The sequence below is a fragment of the Anas acuta genome, chromosome 4 (genome assembly GCF_963932015.1).
Source record: "Anas acuta chromosome 4, bAnaAcu1.1, whole genome shotgun sequence".
Lineage (NCBI taxonomy): Eukaryota > Metazoa > Chordata > Aves > Anseriformes > Anatidae > Anas > Anas acuta.
Genome location: NC_088982.1, coordinates 70,350,760 through 70,376,760, shown reverse-complemented (window position 1 = coordinate 70,376,760; position 26,001 = coordinate 70,350,760). Strand labels below are relative to the sequence as shown.

The 26,001-nt window shown below is 43.9% G+C and overlaps 1 long non-coding RNA gene across 1 annotated transcript in view; it reads right to left on the bottom strand.

The window, feature by feature from the left end:
- LOC137856464 (uncharacterized) overlaps positions 1 to 26,001 on the bottom strand; it is a 256,606-nt gene that overhangs the window by 66,139 nt on the left and 164,466 nt on the right. Inside the window, exon 5 of the long non-coding RNA XR_011096467.1 lies at positions 25,526 to 25,630. This is a non-coding gene — a long non-coding RNA (uncharacterized lncRNA). The remainder of the gene's footprint in view (positions 1 to 25,525; positions 25,631 to 26,001) is intronic.

Sequence of the window (26,001 nt, the reverse complement as noted above, 5' to 3'; positions counted from 1 at the left end):
TTGAAGGCTAAAGTGCTTAAGTGCTCCCTTAGGTAGGGGTTAGAGAACTTAAACATGGGTGCAGGATCTGTGAGCCATCCATTCCTGTAGAGCTTAGCTGGAGGGAGAGAGGGAGGTTTTTTGCATTTGATTGTTTGTTTTATCACGTTGCTTGTTCAGGATTTTCCCGACCACGCTGTATGCAGCACAAAGTGCTTTTAAGCACACTGCAAAACCTGGTTCCTAACTTTTCCTGAACAGTTTCCTTTGCGGGAAAACAAATTGTGACAAATTTGTGACAAATTGTCATAGGGCTGTGTACAGCTTCTAACGTTAGGGCAAATGTACACCAGACTGGAGAGCAGCTTCTCGTAAAGGTTACGCTAATAGCAAAGTCTTACCGATTTCGTAGTCAGGCCTAGAAGAACCTGGGTCATTAAAAATGCCAAACAGCATTATGCAATGCACAGCCCTTCCTTAAATGCTATGATGTGTATCTCTTAATGAGTCAAAAAGTGGCTTAAGGTACTGGACCAGGATACAGAAACCCTGACTCCAATCCCCACTGCCACCAAAAGCTTTACCTATGACCCTGGGCAAGTCACTGACTACTCAGTTCTAAATCCATAAAATGGCAAGATTCCTCTCTGCCTTTTGAGTGAAGGGAGCCTAAAATCCATTAGCGATTGTGAGGCACTCAGATATTAAATTCTTAAGTGCTTAGATACATCAGTAGAGGAATTTTCCAAAGAGACATTATTGAGCAGACCTGTGCATGCTTTTTGGTAATATTCATCATAATGTGTTGTTGTATATCTTTATTCCTGATGTTTTATTTATTGCAAAGTATTAAAGGTTGGGTTTCCTTGTGGGGGTGGATTGACTTGGAGGAGTTCCACAGGGAAAGAAAATGTTTTCTGTGTTGTAAGCCTAACAACATAACAGGAAAAAGAAAAAGCTAAGGATGCCATTTGATTGAGACAATAAATAAATGCCTTCACTTTAGCCCATCGTGTGCCATCTAACTATTAAGTTCTTATGCCTGCACAGTCTCATTCTTAACTGCCTCGCTTTTCACCTATTGTGTTTTCTTCTGCTTCCAGAACCGATATACTAAATGTTACAAAAAACAAAAACCCCAAACCAAAACAAAAAACCCTCCACCACAAAGGTAATGATCAGCACACATAACCCTGATGATCCTCATCAGCCTCAGTTCAGAGTAGCTCGCACAGACTGCACTACATGAAGACCTTCAGGAATTTGGGTTCTCTTTCTCAGGTTGAAATCTTCCTTGGGCTGCTGGCTCTGCAGGGGGTCGGTACCACTACCTCTCAGGATGAGTCTGACTTTATATTCCAGTATTTTGCTTAGAGCTGTCTACTGAATCACCCTATCCATCCCATTACTCATCCTGCTTTCCCTTATACTCATTGATGTGGTCTTCTTTGGGGGTACTTTTTGTCTTTTATTAATAATCTCTTTGGGAAACTAAATTAGCAAGTGCTACTGTATCTAGCTTTTATGAGTTGATAACCCTATGTTTATTTTTTAATATGATCAATGACCATGTTCTGTAACACAAAAGAGTATCTACATTTTCTTAATCATTACTCCGGAAGTGTTTTGGGAGCTTTCGGATTAAAAGGCACTAAATAAAGAGTCGGGTTTTATTATCACTAAGTGAGGCTCAGTCTAAAACATAAACTGCCTGCGGTGTCCATGCAGTTGCTGTATATCCCATTTGATACTTGTCCTATTCATCCAGTGCTCTGACACACAATTTGTAACGCCGCACTCTGCTTTATTACTCCCAGTGATTCTTTTTCTGTCCACTCTTGGCTGGCACTCTGAGCCACGCAGGTTCTGTGTTGTATCGGTATCACTAAGGCACTTTAAGTCACTTTTGTGTAATTTGGATTCTGAGCTGATCCCAAAGATTGCTCACTTTATGAGTTATATCACTCTAAAGAGAGCTCTCTATGGATACCTCTGCAATTCAGAGCCACAGAGAACCCTTTTTGAGTGTTTTGTGATACAGACATATCCCTTTTTCTTTCTAGCAGGCACTGGGCATTGCTGAAAGTTGGTCAGCACAGGCTGTAGAATCGAGTAAGCTTTAAACACGTTTTGCCACCAACTGAACTCAAGTCACAACACCATAAAACAATTAATGACATATCTCTGTCAGTCTTTGAAGGACTTACAAAAAAGGGTTACAGCACCTGTGTTAGTTAAAACAAGGGATGCTCAATTTATAGATTAGGAAACCAAGGCAAAGACTCAGTTTACCATACCAAAATACCTAAAGATTAAGTTTTTAAGTAGCTTTCTACCAAGGCCGAAGGGTAAAAGTTGAGGTCTAAAGATCTTCAAATCATCTGTGTCCTGTTTTTTTTTTTGTTTGTTTGTTTTTTAAATTCCTCCTGCTGATTATTTCTATAGCATTTTTCAGAAAGAAACAAAAGCCCATAAACTGTTGCCTTCTCTCCGCCCCCCCCCGCACACACACTTATCTGGAAGAAAATGACAGGAAGCTAAAAGGTTGCCTCTGGATCTGCTCTACACTGCCTGAGAAAAGAAAAACCCAAAGCAAAAAAGGGATTTTAATTAAGGCACTTTGGCCAACATTCAGAACGGAACACGCAGCACTGCTCTTCTGTTTCTGCCCTTTGCTCGGTTACCCGCAAAACTCAATCCACATGCATGCAATTTGCTCTGCCCACAGCCTGAAATCAATGAGGGCACCTGCCACAGCCTGTTATTGTTTTTATTTATTGTCTGTATTATTAGACCACGCAGGAACCCTAACAACAAATATTGTCTAAAGCCTTGTGTAAAGGTTGAGAAAAATGATGGCCCTGTCCCAAAGTGCTTACAAACTAAAGACGGGAGACCACAGACAGATGCAAAAAGACAGACGGAGGATAAAGGAAATGAGAACGCTCAGTGCGGCTGACAGCAGTACAAAGGTTGTCAAAGGTTTCGTGGACGTCATGGCAAAGGAGAGCTTTAAGATGGTTCTAGAGGGCTACCAAAATAAATCCGAGGACATTTACGCAGGGTACTCTGCAAGTATGAGAGAGGCCACAGAGGAGAAAATGAGGAAGGGCTTGCTTTGGGATGGCAACACTGGACAAAAGAAGATGGTACGTTTTTAGGGTTTTAACAGAGTTAAAGCTGCATCGCTGGCTACATTTAACAGTGGCCCCCCTCTTAGTTTCCCCCATATCCAACTCTAAAAAGGTACACGAGGACCAAGCACAGCAGAGTTGGAAGCCTGCTCAGTAAGGGCAGTTCCCGGAGCTGCTCTGTTCCCCGTTCGTGCCTCCTGACAATGAGGGATGATAGGTGGAGTCCCAGGGGACTTGAAAATGAAGATAGGCAGCTTATGTTGATGCGAGATAGGGGAGGGGGAGGTAATGCAAGGATGCCAAGAGAGGAGTGACATGTTCAAAGTGACAGGCTAGGAAAATGATCTTTGAAGCAACAGCGGCAGCGTTCAGGATGATTAGGGCAAAGGCAAGCCTGCATGTGTCAAGGCCAGGGAAAAGGATGTTGCAGCAACTGAGCTGTTAAATAATGAGAACTTAGGCTAGGGTTTTAGCTGCGTGGAAGAGTGGGAAAAGATGCATCTTAGAAGCTGGAAGATTTAGGAACTGGGGGTGGGGTGATACAAGTCACTGAAAGATTGAGGCTTTACCTATATGTAACAGAGGTTAGCGCTGATGCTGCCATGCAGTCATGTGTGACGGATAGCATGGTGTGGTGTCCACAACAGCACCGAAAACAAGGTGGATGGAAGGCTTGGGGTCACACTGTTCATCTCTTCTCTCTGCAGACAACTACAGGGCAGCTGCTTGGCGTAAACCAACGATTCCACATAGAATTTAAGTGCCGTGCCAGTAATATTTCTTTTCTCACGTGACCAGATCCTGTTCACATATACCCATGAGGTTGTGGTTCTCATCTAACTCAGAGAACACAAATCCTTTCCTCCATACTCAGTAATAAACTGTGCAGACCCTGTGCAGATTTCTGCTGTATTCCTGGAATAAGATTACCAGCAAGATTAAGGCCTCTGCTTTTGAGAAGGGAGATTTCACAGGATTAAATGTTATCCAGCCTACTTCAGAAACAGAGGATAAAACACAAGAAAAGAAAATGAATTATATTACTCAAAATATCACAGACTGTGGTGGTGGTGGAAAGGATAATGAAAAACCCCAAATTTAAATTATATACAGAAATAAAACCAGCGGAAAGCACCGCAGGGCATACAATTCCGTTTTGTTGCCAGAAGAGGGCACTCGCGGATTTTTATTATTTTTTTTTTTTTTTTATGACTTGAGAGATTTAAATCGAGATTTCCCTTGGTAGCATTTCCCAGGCATAAATCAAGCACAAATGAATAACCTTTGATTTATCATTCCTAATGGAGATGTACATCATATTGGCGTGTCATCACATTTCAACATTGGCCATTATGATGCCAATCATATAGTAATTTTCTTCCGTGTCATAATCAGCGATGAAGACGTACATTTCCATTCAGTACAATTAGATTTTCATGTTTCTTAATGGTAGCTGAGGGCATTAGGCAGAATACCGGCTTTTGCTGCCTCAAACTCTTTTTCGCTCATATTTTCCCGAAATTGTATCCAAACCATTACCCAAGCACCACGTTCCTGTAGTTAAACGCCGCCTCTGCTCACGTGGGAGAAAGGCGAGAAAGATTTAAAACATAAATCCAAGCTGCAGAGGAGCAGGCACCAAAATCCCGGTCAAACATCCCCGGTGTTAAGTATTTAAGAGCAATTTGCCACGTGTCACGTCGGGGTGGCCACTCGGGAGCCGACCCATGGCACACACCATGATAAGGCTGGGCCTGCCGCCTGACTTGCCGAGCCCAGCGAAGCTGTTAGGAATAACTGAGTAGGAAAAACCCAAGCTAGTGTGAGCAGAGGCCTTTTACTGTGTGGATGGATGTGACGTGTTACCTGCCCCCTGAGCGAATGGCTCCCAGCTCCTCCACCTAATCGTGAGTCGGGAGCAGTGTATCACAGCGGAACAGGTAAAGCACAAGCAGTGGAGTTTTCAAAAGCACCTCAGATTGCCTGAGCCATCAGGCATTGGTGGCGAGTATTTTAATGGCCTTTTAGGGAAGTATTTTCTTTACATCTTTGTGTGCCTTTACATTTTTTTGTGCCTTCATTCTCTGCCCAACACTGGACCGGTCACGCTGGGATGCGCGGGGACCGGAGGACAAGCAGAGCACCGCACTGCCTCGTATCCACATCAAAGCTCGCACACTGAGCACTTGGCACAAGCTGAAGGTGGGGATGGAGGACGGTGTGCTCCCTCAGCCCTGCCAGCCCCAGGACCCCCACAGCACCACAGCACGGGGGCCATTTCGCGGCGGGCAGCGCCGCCCTCAGCTGAGCGGGCCAGAAGATGGCTCCCGCCGGGAACCGGGGCGGGGGGGGGGGGGCGGCACTGAGGCGGCCGGGCGGCCCCCGGGAGGCTCTCGGCACCCCCCGGGAGGGTCTCGGCACCCCGGGCAGCGCCTCCCCTTCGTGCCCGCGGTGCTACGAGCCCTTAGGGGTCGGTAACGACACCGAGGGGATGAGGCACGGCCGCCGCCGTGCTCCAGGCGGGGCCCGGGCTGTTGGGTGACCCTGAGGGGAAGGAAGGGGTTGAGGGCTGCCAGCGCTGTAAATCGGGTTGTCTGAGGGGAGAGAAGAGCCGTGAAAGGGAAGACGGGGGAGAACTCGTACAAAGGACAGCCTTTCGTATAGCTTTCACACAGCTGGTGTACTGGTAGAGCTGCAGCTGAGTGGGGAGCACGCACCAGCATCCTACAGCACTGAGATCCACGGGCTTCGAGGGCATATATAGTGTAAGGGAGCCTGGGGACGGTATTAGCACAGTTGCTTTAACTTTTTTTGCATTATCTGAAAACTAGTCCAGAAAACCTCATAAGGAAGGTCTGAAAAATGGACTGGGAAAATAAACACAACAAATAAAATGTATGTTTTCGTTGCTTTTCCAAATGAAAGCCATACCACGGGCACTCTGGCTAAAGGCTCACGTGTCTCATGTATTACCAGACCTACTCAAAACAGCAGTACTATGCCAAACCTGACCATAGTGCTACAGAAGGGTTGGTTTGTATCTCGTCTACATAAGACTTTTTCGTTCTCATAAAGGTTAAAAGCGATTTTCTGTGATCAGCATCAGGTAACAAGGAATCTCACCTTTAAATCTGGGCTGCAGAAGGACCAAGAAGCCCTTTTCAGCAGCAACACCGAGCTTTCATGTACACCAAAGTACTTGCCAATGTAAGTCCTTTGTCCCCGGTGAGGTCAGCCTAATGTTGCCTTTAGATGCTTTCACCGTGGCACGCTACCAATACACAGCACATGCAATATGTGGTGCTCTGATTACGGCAGTGCTGCCTTTAGACTGCTAACAGCAGTATACATACAAAAACTTCACATACAACAACTGAGTTCCTGTCGAGGACACAATTCTGCATCATAGCAAGACAAAACATGAGTTTTCTGAGAGAACTGCATTCTTCCCATAGGTAGCTGAACTGAAAGATACTCATTTGTGACTGGATTTAAATGACTGTTTATATATATATACTTTGATATGGCAAATGACTTGACCTTTGCTGCCTTTCCATCCATAAGTTGCAAAGTTTTGTAGTCTGCTCTCATGCAGTGGGCAAACAAGGTATCCTATCTGTAAATCTACTTATCTTAGTCACATGGCATACAGGATTGATGTGTGTAATTGCCTTTATACCACGAGTGCCTGCAGAGTCACATTTGACCTGGTCACTGATGAAAGAAGTTTTATTTAGTAAACCTCAAAATGTGTTCAGGCTCAGATTGAAGCTAGGCAATGTCTAAAAAGTCTGATCACAATCCCAATTCTTTTCCTGGTAAAACATGCTCTACAAAGCCAGGATGCTTCATGACTGTAAATAGAAAATGGAAGATTTACTCAGCAACCAACAGCCCAGACCTCATTGGGGTTGAATGGGACAGTGAGTAATGGTACAGATCTGGAGCAGAGGCTTGGATTTAGGTAAAATTATTAGGATTAGAAGTGGCGCAAAACCAGAACCTCAGACCTGATCCTCTTTGAATTTCTATGGGAAAGAGTTTGAACTCAAATCCCCAGATGTGAACCTGCTTGCATAGTTTAATTCTGGGTCAGCTCAACTAGCAGTAGGAGATGAAAATCCTGGTCTGGTTTTGTGTGGGTGTAATCCTGCAAGAACATTTGATTGTGAGATTTTACGGGTTTTATGAATGATTGAAAGTGAGAGAAAGGAGGCCTTTCATGACTGTTGATGAGACTAGCATCCTATTCATGCAGTATGAAGGAACAAAAGATAGTTATTACACTAGTTTTTATAAATCATTGGGAACAGAAGGTGTGGGAGGAAAAGTGCCAAAGATTATTCGGAAGATTAGAGGTTCAGAACAAAGACTATTTCTGTACAGTGCCTGGCACAAAGGAACTTCATTTTTGGTTAGTTTTTAGGCATCATTATAGCAAATGATTAATATTAGAAAATGAAATAATTTTTGTAGGTTAACTGTGGTATTTAGTTTTCCCCACTTAAAATGTAAACAAAAACACCAACATAAATGAGTTTACCATCTGTTACTTTACCTAAACCCAGAATTTGGCTTTATTACAGAAGCTGAGTTGAATTTGCCTAGAGAAAAATTGGAGACACAAGTGCTAAGATGGGGACAGAGAGAAAACAGAGGAATGAAAACGTGTTATCAAGCTAAAGATAAAAGCCATGCTGGCTTGTAGAGTCCTGGACAAGAAGGTAGAGGATGAAGAGAAGAGTCAAAATATTTGAGAGGAGTGCCTGAAGTGTAAACCACAACTTACCGGTGCTAATAGATAGCTCTATAACCACACCACAACTTCCTGGTGATCATAGATCTCTAACTCTAGTTTGTTGTGGTTCCATTCAAGTTTAGGCTACTCTGTCTGTTTACACTAGCAATGCATTTGGTCTGCAGTTAAAAAACTGGGAGAAATATTTTGGGCAAAAGGATATATATTATCCTATCTAAGCTACTGTGACTTTGCTTAGCATGTCAACAGGTCCTAAATTACTTATCTCTCATTCTGCTTTGTCTTTGTGCATGTAGAATTGTTTTTTCTGAGAAATGAAGTCAGAGATTGCTTATTTAATACTGAAATTAATTCATGAGATTCTGAAAGAACATCTCTGTCGTATAGCTGGTAAAATTATTATGCATTCTCATTTTCTTTTCCACCATTTTAGCAGAGTATTTTTTTTTCCTTGTTGGGCTAAAGCGTATCTATAAGCTTTCCCTTTTCCTCACTACATCTCCCATCATCGACTACGGGTATCACCATTATCCTGGAACAGGAGGAGTCCTGGATTGGAACAGCCATTTCACTGCCTGTGTGCATCTGGGAGATAAGGAAGCAGTATTCACTCTTTGGAAAGAAAAGACATCCCTCTGAGTAGCTTGTGCATGTTTCCCTGTGCCTTTCATTTATTAATTTTCACATGACACGCATGTCCAAATGCCGGTATGCTGTATTAGGGCTCAACCCCATGCTACTGACGTCAGTGAGAGTTGTACCAATTACTCTAATGAACACAGGATTAGGCCTTTGTGATTATGTGAAGAACCAATTCTTGTATTTTTCTGTGAACCTACATTAAAACCTCCGTACAAGCATAACGTGCAGGGTGTGAATGAAAGAAAACATTGCTTTTCTGTTTCAGTTTAAATTTGACTTCAGTACTAAACCTGTTATATTCACATTTTGAAAAGCAGCGCATTGGCAGAATCAGACACATTTTACCCTCTACTGCAGCTCCCAGTAATATAAGGCATTGTGTGGTTTAATCTCTTCCTAGTCATTTCTTGCTTAAGGATGCAGGACTTTCACAGCTTCTGCATTCAAAAAGGCTTCCAGCATCTTGCAGGGTGAGACCCCCAATACATTATGTATGATAGATGGTCTTTATACAACTCCATGGTCAAATAAGCACTTTTTTTTACTTTTTTTTTTTTAGGGAAAAAAAAAAAAGGAACAACTCCAAACTAGAAGAAAGCATGAATGTATGTAATTTACTATGTTTTATTCCTCTTGTTTTTATTCCCAGTCTTTCACATATGACAGCAGTGATGTAATGACCTGGCCTACATATTGCACAGCACAATGCTGCAGATCTTTTTATTTTCCTGTTGTTCCTAATCATTATTTATTATTTGAGACGATTATCAGTCATTTCATATACAGCTCCAAAGAGAGCAAGAACATCTTCCTAGCAACATAAATTTTTATATTCGAAGCTCAGAGTGGCTGACTTCAGTTTAGCTTTCTGAAACTGATTAGTCCACAGTGCAGGTGAGTTGAATTTCCATGTAAATATGTTCTCTACATCAGTAATTTATGCTTAAAATCATAAACACTAACAGCGAACAGCTGCCTTTCAGATACAACCTGTGATGGGGTTGATGCAGAGCTCATTTTTTATCTTTCAGCCCACCACAAATTCCCTGTTATTTCATTCTGTTTCCGCGTATCCAAATAAAATGGTTGTTTTTTTTATCAATACTTTGGTCCTTTGCAAATATTCTGCAGAAGCTGAAGATAAGCTGCATTATATTTTGTCTTGGAATAAAAGTTTATAGTGTTATTACAGTATGGTGGTTGGAGTTGAACCTTACTGGGGCAGGTTATATTTTATTTATTGACATGATAGGAGAATACTATATCCAAGTCATTAAAAAAGTCATTAAAAGATACAGTAGCAGAATCTTATTGTATGAGACGTACAAACTAGAAATACTTTTGTGCCCACCCTGGTTCAAACACTGTTTCTAAGAGCACATATTTTGTGCTTGTGCAGGAACATGTAAATCTCATTTTAAGCTGAGGAAACATTAAATAAGAAGATCTTTATATTTTAAGTTATTGGGATTCAGTATAAAGCTGCCAAGTAATCTCATGAAAGTAGTGGTGTAGTCTAGGGGAGAGACACCAGCTTAGGAATCAGGGGGCTTGTGTTTCATTTCTAGCTCTCTGTCCTGCTCGATAGCTTTGGCCTCTTCATCTCAGCTCTTAGTGATGCCATTTTTTACTGTTTTTCTGTCTTCACTAATTCAAGTGTAAAATTGTTGTGAGTAGCATTATCCTTCTGTATGCATTGTGCAGTAAGTACTGCAGCGGAGCAATGTGGACGAGGTGAGGCCTTTTTGGACCTGTTATAGCACAAAAATAACTGACATTCCCCCTGAACTGGGTAAAGGAACAACATGATGATGTCAAAAAAAATAAAGGAACCTACATCTGGATTTCTAATATGAATCATAAATAGAGAGAGACGGTTTAGATGGGGGAGTTAACCAGAAATTATTCACAAAGCAAAGAAAGTCAGTTTATCATTACTCAGAATATCCACAGGCAGGTCTGTGCTTCTCCCTAGCTGCTGAGGTATGCCACTCAGATTTACACCAGAAACAATCACCTATGGATTAATGACAAATAAACCACAGTTGTACAAAATGCTTTGGCTGCAAGAGATGGATTTCCTGATACTGCTCCTTGCATTTCCTCAGCAAGCACGCTGACACCTGTAGTATCACTACATCAGCCTCCGCATACAGAATCTGGTGCCTCAAATTACCTCAAGGTGCAATTTCAAGAACTGTTTTTCTATTTCTCTTCCAAAAGTAAAGCTTAATGAAGCAAATAGTTGTGCTAATATGCATAAATGAGGCGCAAATGTAGCTGAAGGCGATTAATTCAAAACTGTAACTAACTGTTCAGGTGAAAGCCTGCTTCATTATTCTGCTACCTGTACATTTAGGATGGCAATACGACAGAATGTCTGCTCAATAATTTGTGCTATTGACAGACAAGTACGGTTATTGTGAACTACTTTGTGCTAGTCTTAATTATTTTTTTCCCTGCTCTTTCACTCTTAGCCTTCTCCCCACCCCCACTTCGATTATCTCAGAGTATTTCTATATTGCAGATTCATTCATAACATCTATGTGTGCATTCATAAATTTTAGCATTAATCTCTGCTCTTAGGACATCATGCCTTTCCCTTCCAGAAGGAGAGCTAGATTTACCCATGCCTTTAGCTCCTTTGAGCTATGCAGCTGAGACAAAGCATCTTTAAAGCCATCTTAATTGGTTAAGCCTGATTTACACCTTTTTTTCTACATCAGAGCAGTACTAAGAAACCAGAATGGAAATTTGGCCTTTATACTGCTTTTCTTGTTTCCCTGCTTCTTTAGTGTTCTGTTCTCTTACTCTTCTATAAAATATAGGTAAGTGATTAGAGTATTCAGGAATTGGAAAAAAAATCCTACAATTAATCAAATAACCTATTCATTTACTGATTCTTTATTCAGACAGCCCGATTACCACTGTGTTCTGGTCTCTACAGTTTTCTTGTCCTATTTCACAACTTTTTTGTATACTGATTGTGCATAACCACTAATTCAGAAATGAAAACTATCAAAATCATCATCATCAAAGCAGAATAAGGCAATATAAATATTCCCTTTGCCAAATTATTATTTTTTAGTTCTTTGCAGTATATAAGTATTTCTGCCAGAAAGCTTTACTATTGCAAAGCCACTGCTAGGTAAATCCAAACTGTAGAACTTCAGAGCGCCAAGAATTCAAGTGTAACCTTGAAAGTGCTTGAACTTGGACTTGGATCCTTGTCAGTAAAATCCTGCTGAGCACGAGTGTACCTGCAAGCACATTTTGTGGGGACTCTGGCTCCCAGGTATTCTCAGAGACCCACAGCACACATCTAGTAGTGATGCTATTGCCACCAGTTGATGACATCTCAGTGATGTCCTCATTACCAGTTTCCTAGCCCTTAGAGCATTTAACCAGCCTTTGGCAGTCGTGAACTCAGTGCTCAGAGGAGATTTTGACCTTCCCAAGGAGCATGCAACAACACAAGTATGCAAAGCATGTTGGGATGAGAGGAAAAAAGGCCTGATCTTCAAAGAGCAATCAGGATTCGTAATAATTATATCGAGTCATAGATGCCAGTAAAGGCCTAAGAGATCAAATTTTGAACTGGGAGAAGGCAGCATGGGATCCCAGCTCTGCTCTTCTGGTATTTTTGTATTAGATACCCAGCAGTGCAAGGACTGAAATCCAGGCCTTTCCTCTTCAGCCTGGCACTCTACCCACTCAGCTGGAGCATCACTCTCACTCTGCATCTACACTCAGCCACTGCAAGGTGGAGTACCCTCAAAAAGGATGTTAAAAATGGTCCTTTTCTGAACCTAAAATAATCTACGGCCTTGTAGGAGGGACATTCTTGTGCAAGGTGTAGGATTCAGCACAGGCCTACTATATTTTGTGTTCAAACTCCTACCACTGAGAGAGCCATTGTGCTCAAAGGAGGAAGGAACTTGGCTGTAGACTATTCTATGGGTATAGGAACCTCAGGAGACAGTCATCGTACTGCTCATGGTACCTGCATCTCACCTTTACTTGGTCATGAGGACTATCAGTGTCTCTAGTTCTGGGTGAATACAACGAACATTGGTGGTTCGTGAACTCTTTTGCAGACCTGGTTTAACAGCCTCTTCATTCCAAGTCAAGTAATCAATACTTGGAGCTACCTGTATGCTTCTTTTTATATCACCTTTCTCATCTTTACTCATAAAATATCACCATTACCATTTCTTTCCATCCACCTGTGCTGTGCAGCTTGCACACAAGCTTTTGACTTACAGTGCACCCTTTTCTTTGTCCCTTCTGCACAGACCGCATGCATCAATATTAACTTTTCAGCTCTCTGATTTATCTCATTACATTTCTGTATTACCAGCCAAGTCATAATTTCCTTCCCGTAATGTCACTCTGAGCTCATTTCCCATACACTGCATTTGTATATAGACAATTACTGGGTTTATTGCTTGCTTCCTTCCTACTGGCCTTGGCTTTTCTCCCTAGTCTTTATCTTCCAGCATTCAATATTTATGGAAAGAGCTCTGCATTGAATTGTGACATCCCAGTCTAAGTTCACAGCTGCCTGAAATAGCATCACAGTACCAGCCTCTTGCATTTTCCTGCACTCAGGTGGCCAGTTTTTCAATAAAAACTGCTCACCCTTCCCACAAAGAGCAGGATTTGGTCATGTTTCCAGTCCCATCAGCTGTACAAGGGATCCAAACACACTGCTTTAGCCAGTTATGTCAGCGAAGCTGTGCAGAGGGCCGTGAAACCATCACCCACCAGTTAAGGGCTGCTCACTCTGCAAAACAAGAACAAGGGACACTCGTCTAAAATTTTAAGCTCAGTCCTTGAGCCTGCCTCACAGAAGACTAAGAAAGTCTTCTATTCTCAGCTGAATTCCTTCCCCAAACCTCAGTGCCATGGCTCCACTTGACAAAAATAAGGGCTCAAAGCTCTATTCCAGCCTCTTTTCCAGAAAAGCAGAGGTGCTTGTATTCATCTCGTTGTTCACTAGATGGCAACCTTAGCTTAAAAATCAGTTTCTTTTCTCACAGAAAAAGTTAGCTTATGTGATCTGAAAGAGAAAATACACAAGAAATGCCCAATATGCTCCTACAAGGGTAGAAAAAAAAAAAAAGCGTCTGTTGTGATGCTAAGTATATCACAGGGGGTCCTCAGGGAGCTGGCTGATGGAGTTGCCAAGCCCCTCTCCATCGTATTTGAAAAGTCCTGGCAGTCAGGTGAAGTCCCAAGTAATAGAAAAAGGGAAACATCACTCCCATTTTTGAAAAGGATCAAGGGTCCGGAGCACCTCTCCTACAAAGAAAAATTAATCTGAAGGAGTGCTTTAGCTCTTCTATTTGGGGAAATAGAAGAGGGAACCAAGAGGGAAAGCAAAAATTTGGACCAGGCCCTGAAGCAGGGATAGAAACCTACCTTGCAATGAAATTACAGGTAAATGGAAAAGGGAGACACTAGCAAATCTTGTGGCATGAAGAGCTGAGCAAAAGTTCATTAAGAACAAAGTCGTGGTGTGATCAGAGCCAGCTCAGCGGCCACAAGCTCTCTTTGGGCAGGAGCAACGATACTGACACAGGAGGGAATTTCTCCTGCTTTTGTCTGACAGCTTTTACTCGCCTTTTATCCCTGCTGAGGGAGACAGCTGCTCGTGTTTATTACCTCTGCTGCCGGAGCAGGTTTGCTACCCGTTCTCCCTCGTAACACTGGTGTAATGATGTCCCCAGAGAGCCGTGCCCGTGTGCTCCTGCGGCCAGGAGCGGTGCTGTGCCTCCCCAGGACCTATTTGGGGTACTCCTGCTGGTGCCCACGGGGGAAACAACAGGCTGCGTGCTCATTAGCTGATGCATGCTGGTAAATGAATTGGTGTTAGCAGTACGTAAAGACCCTTTAGCTAACAATAACACGGCTTGTTGGAGGTTTATAACGCAGTCAGGAAATTGGGTTGGAGACAAGGGGATAGATTGACGCAGGCCATGGGGAGCATCACTCCCTGCTAGTCTGGGTTGCTGAGGAAATGCAGGAGTGGGATGTGTGCACCCCGTTTTGGGGGGCATCAGCTTGCTGTGGCTGGTCGGAGAAGCAGCAGTCGTCCCTCATCTGCAGCCTCATTGATCCTGCCATCATGCTGCAGCGGCTGTGATCAGCACTGCTCAGCTACCAGGGACAAAGCGAGGCTATCAAGGCTGCCCCAGGTGAAAATCCATACCTGGCCCCACCACACTGCTCCATCTCACACCGCCTCCCTGCTCGAATCTTTCCCTGAGACACTGCTGCACTCGTGATGTCCATTTCTGGAACAGTGTGTCTGGAACAGGGTAAAACCATCACAAATGGGGGCTGAGCTGCTGCCGGTGCTGGTGACACCCCCACACACCTGGACTACAGAGCCCCTGATACCAGAAGCGCTAAGACCTAACAAGTCTGGAAACGCCACCCTCCCTCCTTAAAAATATCTATCCACGTGCTTTTACAAACAGCTCTGAAATTTGGCGTTGGCAAGTGTTCTGCGCAGACAAAGCATGCCTAGTCCCACGTAGAAACTGAAAAAGCTCCCCGAGATAATACAAACAGAGTTACAAAGGTCTGATGAGGCTCTGTATTGGCTCTGTATTGACTGTTTACTCTCTCTGTACTCCTTTTACATTTGTTATCACTCCTTCCATGGAGTTATATTCTGAATTCAAAAGCACTTTTCCCACTGATTAGAAAAGATCAGTCGATGGACCTAACAGAAAAGAATCTGATGGGAAAATGAAGCAAATAAAGGCACGTTTGGCTCCTCACGCTGCCAGCAGGAAGGCCTGGAGATGCACAGGGTGCTGCTACAGACGTGTGGCTGCTGCTGCACCTCAAGAGCAGCCATTAACACTATTCTGAGGGGGAAAATAGTACCTGCTTTGAGTTTTTTTTTTCCTAAAATCCCTGTGATACTGACAGCAGCCCAAGGAGTTCCCCATATCTTACTTGTAAATAGAGTGGGAATGGTTTAATATACTGGGATGATTTATGCGATTTGCTGCAGAGCCATTGTGGCTTATATTAAGCACTTTCAGAGTGTAATTTGTGGGTCAGAGAGACTGTGTAATAGCCTGTTAGGATCCGTAATGATTGATCATGTCACTACTGCTGCGAGAGCCTACTGCACACGGATTATGCTTCTGAAGCCAACACATTTGGCTCTTCAGATTTGCATGCATAGTAATTCCCTGGGCTAATAGCCGTCATCATACATTTATTCCAGTAATACTGGCTGTTTTCTCTTTTCTGATTCCTTCTCACCACACAGACTGATCAGCTCAACCACTGCGGCAACTTCCTCAAAAGTCAGGACTCTTGAAATCCAAGTATTACCACAAACAGAGCCGGGATCGTCGCTTTATAGCAGGCTGCTGTGAAACACCATCTTCATTTATTACAGCTCCCCTCCGTTCCTCCCTGCTCGTACTTATTTCCTCGTGGCTGCGATAAAACCTTATTGCCAGGAGCTGGAAATTCGTTCTTTCACTCTCCTTAAAGGCCAGGGCATGCCAGCTCGTGCTGGAGCTCGTGGGGAAGCACCAGCAGCCAGCCAGAGGCACACATTCAGCTGACAAGACCAGGGGCATCAGAGCCAGCACCTCTGGCTGGAAGGACGCGGCAGCAGCGGAGAAAGCTGCCTCCACGACCCCTTTCCCCCACCTCCATCACCACCCTTCTCCCCCTGCACAACCTCCTCACTTGTTGCCTCGGACTCGATGCCTTCAGAGGGCTCGGGGGACTGAGGTCAGTGAAGTCAGAGGGGAGGCACTGACAGCTGCCACAGCCTCTCTCCTCCTCGGTTTTCAGGCTCCAGAGGGGAAGCGTCTCGTAAAGTTTAACCATGTATACACACGAAAAGCTCGGGGGTGTTTGCGTTTCAGGCAAGATATTCTCGGCTTCTTTATTACCAGCTGAAAACTGGATGGATTCACAGAAGCTGTAAGGGCAAGTCTGCTCATGCTCTGCACTGGTGACAAAAAACGTGACAAGGCAAGTAGGGGACAGAGGCACACACCCTGCTGCTGAAGAGAGGCAGTTTCAATGAGTACTGGTTCATATTTCAGGTCCACACCTGGTGAAGTGACATGAATTTCTTTGAAATTTAGGGCTTTGTGCTGCTTGTGCTCAAAAAGAAAGTTGGGAACGCTCCATGTGCTCCGGGAGGGGGAGCTGTATTCCTTGCATCCCATTTGGAATTAATTCTGGCCTGTATGGACGGACTGGATGCATGTCACCTGCCGAAGGGAATCTTTTTCATTTGTTTTTCACGAGAAAAATGACAAGATTCTTTAAGCAATGTAGTGTTTTGGTTTTTTTTCCCCCATATAATTTGTAATGCTGTGGGACCATCCTGACAGAACAGTGTTTGCTACCGGGAAAGATTGCCATGGCATGCATTTGCATCTGCTACAGCCAAACAAAAACCATTTGACTGATCTGCAAAAGTTGTTGGTAGTATAAACAATTGAACAAAGGAATTGATTATTCCCAGTGTAATCAATTACTGCACTTCAAACAGTATTTCTGCCAACTCAACTCATGCACTTCGTCAAATCACACACTGGAGAACACTTTACCAAGGCATTGCCTGTAAGCCTTAATTTATTAGCATATATTAGGCTGGGTGATGTTTTATTTTATTTTTTCTTCTTCTTTTTTTTTTTTTTTAAACCAATTGCTAATTACATTAAAGGCAAGAGCTATTAAGAAAATACAATGGGGTTATCTTTTCTAACATCCTCTGGCAGTTGTCAGTGCCACATGCTTCTGCACAAGGGGCCACCGTGTGCCCAGCACTCACCTGCAGCGGTGGGACAACACAGATTCAAGTATTTGACATTTCCAAGTGCACTGTCTTTTAGGGAGAGTTCACCTGGCATTTCGTTCACAGGGTAAAACGTAGCCAGAAGGAAAGCTTTACGGGCAGCACAGTACGGGGACACTGCTCCCCCCGGGCTCTGCTGTTCGCTTGCCCTGTAGATCTTTTTATGTCTCTCTTTCTTCTACAATTAAATAAGACAAATTTGCTTGGGAGAATCAAAAACCACAGGAGGAGGACCAGGTTTGTGAAGATCCTCATTTTAAACATACAGTTCAACTGAAACACGTAGAATACTTTTTTCTGGAACTTCATTTGCAGATAGAATTTGCTCTGAAAGCTTCTCACTAAAAAAGCAGCACTAGGTTACACTCCTGTAGCAGGGAGAAGAGTTTGAGTGGAGTGTTTTCTGCTCCTCCTAACAGGTTATTTTCCTATGAAATACTAAGAAAAGTGGCAGATTTATAAAATCTACGTTTCTGGTTTCCGTGCTTGCCTCTGCCCAAGCCTAGCACCTAAAAGCACCTAAACCATGCCTCACACAGCCTTTCAGGCCCCATGTTCTCCCTGCAACCCTGTTTTTGCTGCAGCCTGAAAGGTACAATCCAAGAAAACACAGGAACTGCTCCCCCGAAGCAATATTTTTCTGGATGTTGTGTAGGGAGTCTGTACGAAGAGACAGTTATCTTCCAGTCCCAAGGCTGAAAGTTGGAGTGGCTTGTGTTACGGCGTCCTGAGGGCTGAAGGACACCCAGACACAGGTCGCCACCAAGCAGACTAATTCTATTCTCTCCGTGAGTAATGCACTGAACTTTGAAATAGATGCTGATTTTTTGAATTTCAGAGGTTTCTGCCTACTGCCTAAATGACAAGAAAACCTCATTACAGGATTTAACAACAGAAGTGAATTTTCTTAGAAGTTCGCCTATTGTAGTATTTAGGATATTGGAAAGAAAAAAAAGTGGAGGCATGACACAAAGGTTAAAACAGGTCAGAGAACATTTCCTGCGACTGAAATGCAACAGTGGGATCCTGGTTTCACTTGCCAAATGCTTGACGTACGCTAAAAACTTGCTTGAAGCTGGGTATGCAATAGGAAGAAGGCAGAGCATCTTCTGCAGGTGTTTGGGAGAACGAATAAATGAATGAAAGCAGGACATGAAGCACGGTGCTTTCGCTGCTCTCAGCGCTGTTATTTATGCTCCCTGCACAGCCACTCCTGAAGCCCTCCGTAATTCCTCCTGACACTGTCGTGCCATGCAGGAGGGCCGAGGGCAGCCCACGCAGCGACACCGCCGCCTTCCCCTGCCCCTGGGGTGGCAGGGAGGATGCCCTGCCTGATGGAGCAGCTGGCACCAGGCTTATTTTTGACTCACAGACAGAGAAAGCAAAGCAGGGGTGTAAATCAGGGTGCTTGCTGTCTGTCAGCAGGCCGCAGAGATAATTCAGAAGAATTAACGTGGCCACAGCGGTTGTAATTTCTAAGTAATGACTTAAAAAAAAAATATTCACAGCTCTGCTCATGATGTGTTCTTGTACCCACAGGTCTTGCGCTGTACTGGAACAGGATTTTACTTTGCCTGTCACCTTGACGCAGGCAAGCAAGCAGATGAAAAGGAAAAGTGCATCTGGCAGTAAATCATCCCCTGCTTATTTTTGTCCCTAGCTCTGGTTTGCAGGGGAAAAAAAAAAAAAGTCCCTATTTTAGAACGTTTTCACCACTTTTAGTTAGCAGGAATCAGAAGTATGGTGCTTTGAAAGGCGAACAGCAGACCATAAAGCAAAACACTACGCTTGCAAGGACTGCGTGGGAATGAAATCGTCACCTGATACGAAATTACATACTCCAGCGCTGTTTAGCTTTAGTTATAACATTAAGCAACATTTTTCCCTGATCTTATTAAATGCATCTCAGTAGGTCCCTGCAGGGTGTTTCACAAGCATAACAGAGGATTACATTTACAGGACTTCACTCTCTGTGTACCTAAACCTCGTTTATTCCACCCACATCCCTGGGTGCACTTCTCTAGCTTGGGTGAGAGGAAAGCCGAGGCCTCAGCGTGTTCCTGGGTGGTTATTTCCTTACAGCTTGCTCGTGCACAGCAGGAGAGTAATTCTTTCAGTAAGTGCTAGTAAAAGGATTAGATGCCCCTTGCAAATGTCCCTTTGCACTGGGCCAAAAAGTCCTTACGCTGCAGGAACTGGAGTCATTTGTTTGGTTGAACCCCTGCAGGACTGTGGGCCTCACTCTGACCCCGTCGTTTTGTTTCTACTGAGCAAATCCAGCCCTGGCCCGTGGGCTCAGTGGTTAAAATCCCAGCAGAGAATTTCCAGCAGGGGCCATCCTCATGCCTGCTTCCATCCCTAGGCCATGCCAGCTCCCTTTTTTTTTTTTTTTTATACCCCAGCTACTTCTAACACGTGACAGGCTCAGTTAACAAGACTTTTTCACAAGGCACCTCTAAGACTCACGTTATACTCTGAATTCATGCTACTCGTTCAGCTGTATCACGACACAATTATGCCAGGCAGAACAGAAGAGATCCTGGCTCACTGCCCTTTGCTTGCACATTTTGAATGCTCCCTAAAAAACAGAAATGGCTTGGTTGTTAAACTCACTGACGTGCTAATTCTTAGCAGAATATCCCCCCACTTCATAATGATGAGGCTGAAAGAATAACTATATAGAAGAGCCCTGACACAAAGCCTTTAGTGGCATTTGATTAGGACGCTGCAAAAATAAATAGCTTTGTAGACTCATCCAAAAAAAGAATCAAGAAATAGGCCTGCTTACTAACACTGCAAAGGAAGCATAAACAACAGTGTGCTGGATATAGATTTTCTTTCTTGTCATTGTGAGCTGCAGAAATTCTGGATTTTTTTTCACTTCATTAAGAAGATGGATGGTTTTTTTTTTGTTTTGTTTTTGTTTGTTTTTTTACTTCCAATAGATGGCAGCAGACCAGTAGAACTGGGTCAGCTGGCCTGGGGGTGCTGGTGACACCCTGCCTTACTGACCCCCGTGTGCTCAGGCAGGTCGAGCTCCCTGCAAGTGGAGGTTTCGGGGCAGGCAATGCATCTCCTGGCTAGGAACTGCCTCTGGGATCGGAAACACAGCTTGTCTCGCTCCTGGGGGAGGCCAGATCCACAAGTGGTTCACAGGTGACAAATATAAGAAATATTTCAGGTATTTTCATTCATCATCTCTCCTGCTAAAACTGCTGCTCTGAACAAAAAAGTAATTCTAAATCCATTGGGTCAGAGAGGTGCATCGAAGGAGGTACACGAATCACTGCCCTGGCTGCTACAGTTCCCAGCCAGTCCTTAATTTCTGAGATTTTGCTTTTTCGATTAAGTAATCAGATAAAAACTCTCTCTTGTCCTGCAAGCCTTATTAAACACATACAAACAAAAGGTAAAACAAAAGTTTCCATGACAGGCTCAACCCTGTTGTGAGCACTCTCACAGTATTTACCCGTGTGCAAAATTAACATGAATTAATGTGAATCATCCCCATGACTCCCAGATTTTGTATTCAGCTCTCATTTTTGCAGGCGTGCAGCACTGTGTCAGGAATCAGTCCAGCCTACCAACAAGGAATCCACCCTTTACAGTGCGTTCACTGAGATGGTGGGTTCAGAAATATCAGGAAGAAGCGAATGGGTATATGGTAACAAAGAATTAATTTAAACTGCAAAATTAGATGATTTCTGGCCACAAGAACCATGCAGTTACGGAACAGCCTTCCAGTAGAAGCAGACAGGGCAGAGAAAATGAGTTGTCCTAAGCTCTTGCTGGCTGGTTTGTGAAAGGTTTGATGTGTCAGGGCTGCGTCCAGGCTAAATCCAGAAGAGCCCCACCGAGCTCTGAGGTGAGAGACGTTACAAGCTGTGTTGTGGGCCAAAGCATCTGATGTTAATTTTGTGCTTGCTGAAGATGTTTTTGATGTTTTACCTGTAACACCACACTGCTGCAAGCATTCCTAGCAGCACACGCAGCCTTCACGCAAGGTTTTGCACTGTTCTGCAGTTGTTTTAGCACCTAGATGATTCTGCTGGGACTCCTGACTAAGCAGAGCCTCAGGGTGTCACCAGGGCTTACCCTGGCGTGCCCTGAAGCCAGTATCACCCTCACTGCTCACCAGGCCTTCTGCTGCGTGGCCTCCCACACCTCAGCTGCTGAGGTTTGCAACCTGCTTTTTATTTTTTAGCATCAAGCATGCTTTCACCAGTAGGTTAAACAAGGTATACTGGGATAGTGGAGGTAGTGTCTGAGCCCACGCCTCTGTCCTGCCTCCCTTAATGTGTACACTGAATTTTGAGGGACAGACTGACAAGAACAGTAACATCTTCAACCACTTCACAGACATTTGTGAGAGCTCATCCCTCACAATGCTCAGATCTACACCGACTTTAACTGCAGGACAGTGATAGGGGAAAAATAGGAAAGTGCCAAGCGCCTGCATAAGCCTGCAACCAGGCCTAGCGGTTGCACTAGAGGCTTAGTGGTTTGGAAAGCTTTCCACATCACATCTCCTGTAAGGATAAGCAGACTTTGCTCATTGCAGGTAATTTCCACCTTGTTCATACTGAGTGACTCCTGAAAGGTCAGCTCCTGATTCTCTTACTTGTCTCTGAATATTACTTTTCTGCAGCAGCTGGTTTACTGTGTCACGGAGCCCGTTTCTGCCCTGTGCAGAGAGACCCAGGGCATACATACGTACTAACATCTTACTCAACAGCAAAAATGTCAGACTGAGCCTCTCAAACATGATCTGTTTGCCTAAAGACTGAGCTCTGCCTAGGAAATGGGGCTGGTACCAGGCTGCTTCAGAGAGAACTGCATGTCTGCACCACGGTAACATTAATCACAGTTAGAGCACTGCGTTAGGAGCAGCAAGAGATAGCGTTACCTGAAGTGTGCCCCAAATCCTGGGAAATACTTCAGAAGCAAATACTAAACTGGAATACAGCAGGGCATTGCTCGGCAATCTGGCTTATCTGCTAGTCCTGTTGGATGGCTGATGTCTGGATTACCTCGTGACCAGTCTCTGCTGCCTGGAGAGATGCATTCAGCCATGAAAACGGGTAAACCAGAGTTAAATCATGTACACGTGAATGTGTCGGGCCAGAAGCACTAAACTAACACATGCACCCTCCTTAATTCAGATTAAGGGCCTCATTTTCCCTGATTAGCAGAGAGGTAATGACTGCAGTCCAAGACGATGTTCTGGGATCCTCATTTACCATGTGAAGGGACCATCAATCCTGATAGCTGGAGCCTGTCTGATGTACAAACTTGGTTTCTGTTTGTCAGGCCCCTTCCAGAAGACAGGAGTGCTAAAATGTCCTTTCCTACCTCTAATCCACTGTCACGTTTGAGTTTAGCACTCAGGTTAGAAGAGCTAATGACCAAGCTGAACAAAGCCTTAATTATACTTCAATACGGATCATATTCTACACATACACTTCTCCAAGGGCATGTTTCGTTTTCTGTTCCTGTACCACACAGTGTTTTGAGCTAGACATTTTTTTTTTTTAGTACTACCCAGTTAGGCTTTAGGTCTGATGATGCCTCAGCCATGGATATTTGCCATCACATTGCACACTTCCATTCCAGCTCTCTTTAATTAGAAACGGATTATTTCTTCCAGTGGAGCTACTGAGAGAAGCCTGTTTTCACTTGGCACTTAAGCCAGAGGTTTTATTGCCACCCTTGCTGTAACTGTCTGCTAGCCTTCATTAGTTTGTATCGATCTGACACAGTCCACGTTTATAGGTGCCTTCCAAATCTGCTTGGATTCAGTCTAAAATGAAGCAGATTTTACCACATCTTTTTTCCTCCAATGCATCCCTGAACCACACAAAAATAGCTGCAGCTCTTTCGCAGCTCAGATTTCCCTGTGACAGACTTAGTATCAGTTCACCGTCACACACCTCCAGGCCAAGCCCCTACAGCACACTGAACAGAATCATAAATACCATGGGACAAAAAAATAAAAATGATAGTACAGCTACAGCTGCTCAGTGCTAATTTATCTGGTGCTGCTTATCTGCTGGTCCCAGTCCTCTGTCCCACCTGCATACCTAGCAGGAGCAATCACCCCCAATACTTTGCTACCCCAGCTGCTGTGATGAGCTCTGAACTGCGTGTTCCTGTATCAGGTCTCAGAAGCAAGTGGCTTTACAGGCTGCTTGCTTTCCTCCCCGTTTTTCTTCCAGGGAATAAATATGCAGCTGGGTAACTGCAGGACAGATAGGTGCAGTGGTTTGTTATCAAACTCCCTCAGGCTTTTTGAGGAGTGTCATTGCTTTAGGATCCCTTTCAGGTGTGTCAGCAACGTACATCAAATCCTCAGGCCTGGCAGAAGACTGGAAATTAGGAGACATTTCAGTAGTCTGCTGTACAACCCTAGCTAGTTACTTCAACTTGCTCAACTTTCATTTTCTTTGTTGACTTTACTTTAAAAGGAATGAAGGCTGGGACAGAGCTAGCACCTTTCTGTGCTCATAAATAGCATGAAGCACAACAGGAGTGGCACTTTTTAGAGTACGTAGATGTGAATGTAGTATAAATAACGAACAATTAAATTAATCTTCTGTCCTAACAGCATCTTTGGCTCGCTTAAATCAAGAATTGTTCATAGCCAAACGCTGTTGAGTTGTGAAGTACCCAGCCTACACCCATTACCTTCAGATTAGCCTGGGCTGCAAAGAGCCATTTGAGTTCAAAGGACTTTTAACTTTGTGGGCTTGAGCCAAAGGTACTGGAATACAACCAGTGTTTCTCAAGAGGCCTTCAATGCTGTGCAATGACCAGTTCTCTCGAGATATATTACTGGAAAATAAGAAAGATTGATGGTCTACTAAGAGAGAGGCATATACTGGCAGTCTGCAGCCATTTCATTGTGCATTTGCCCAGGGTACACACATCCCTACCTGTATTATTTTACATATGCTTAGTTTCACGCACGCATGAGGTTGACACCAATGTTATTGCTTGATCCCCCTGCCCTGAAACCTACCTGCTTCCTTTATTGATTGTTTCTGATTAATTTAAACTCCCTTTGGGAACTGCAAGACCACAATTTGCATTATATTTGCACTCATTTAGTTATAGGCTTCACTTTGGTTTGTCCATTCAGCAGCTTGTCCCAGACGACATGCATTTCTGACAAGACAATGACTACTAGCATACCACCATCAACACCTCAATTACCTAAAGTCATCTCCTGTTTACAAAAAAATCTTAGGAAGTGTTAATATTTAATGTAAGCATAACCACCCATTTATTCTACAGCAAGACCGCTCAGTCCATAACGACAAAAATGCTTTATGGAGCTATTCTGCAGAAAAAACTTGTGTCAAAAATCCTCCGTAGCAGCCTGTTGCCATCAGTGGATCCCCCAGCCTGCGTCAGGCTGATTTGCTCCTTTTACAAGAGTTCTTCCTGCTGGCCCCTGGAAACTGGCAGCGAGCTAGCAGCAGAGAGGCAGGCACCAAAAATAAGGGGAGGAAAAATAAAAGCAGTTTCCTGGCAACAGGGCTGGATGCAGAGGTCTGTTAGCTGGGAGCCCTGGAAGTGTAATGGCTCGTGTGTGATTTGGACCATCCCACTTTGGTTTAAAGAGGTCTTGTGTACGTAGTAAACACATTATGCCAGAGCATGTGCTGGGCATGTCTGAGTCCATTGACAAAGAGCCACCTGCCAAATGTCTTTCTGCTTGGCAAGGGAGAGATTTGTTTCTGCTTCAGGTGGTCACACATTGCCCACAATATTATTTTGCAATAATTAAAAATCCAGAACCAGCAGTTTGAAATCATTGATCCCTTTTGTGCTAGTGGTTTTCTGAAGCACAGAACAATGAAAAGTCACCTTTTTTATAGGCTATGACTAAATGCATCCCTGTTTTCCCAAAGAGAAACAGGAAGAAAATAAGAGAAACTTGGGCCAGATTTGAAAACAGATGCCTCACCCCAGATTTGAAAAATTTGATGCCTCACCCCAGCAGGAAGCCACCTAATCAACTCGTTCAGAGATACCAGCTGAGGAGATGTGGTTAGAAACTGGAGATGGTCCCAGTGCAATTGCTAGCCTTGTCTCCTCACTTGCTTTAATAAAGCTCCTTTGATAAACCTGCACGAAGGAAGCCTGTCACTGCCTCACCTCTGTACAGGGCTGCCACAGTCCCGTCCCTTCTGCCTGCTGCTCGCTGTCAGGAGTACAGCTCCAGATTTCTCCCCTCTGTGGGCATCACAGTACCAGTGCAGCCTGGGGAACGAGAACAGAAAAATTAGGACTATTCCAAGCTACTGTCCCTTAATTCAACTTGAATCACATATCTGGAGCTTTAGATACATTTTCCAACTGTGAGAAAACCAGGCAGACAGCAAGGCCCACTTTGTGTAACCCAAAGTTACCACGCAGGACAGTGACGCACGTGTCCTTGCTGGGCTTCTTGTTTCCCTCTACCTGTCAGCGTTCTGGATTCGAGCACCAGAGTCTCCTCACATGGATTTTGCAAGTCATCTCCTATTGCTGTCAGCAGTCAATGGTGTGAATACATTTTATTTTGCATTGCAACAGATTAAGATCGCATTCGCACACAGTCAGTTAACTGCATCTCAGCAGAGAGGGGTCTA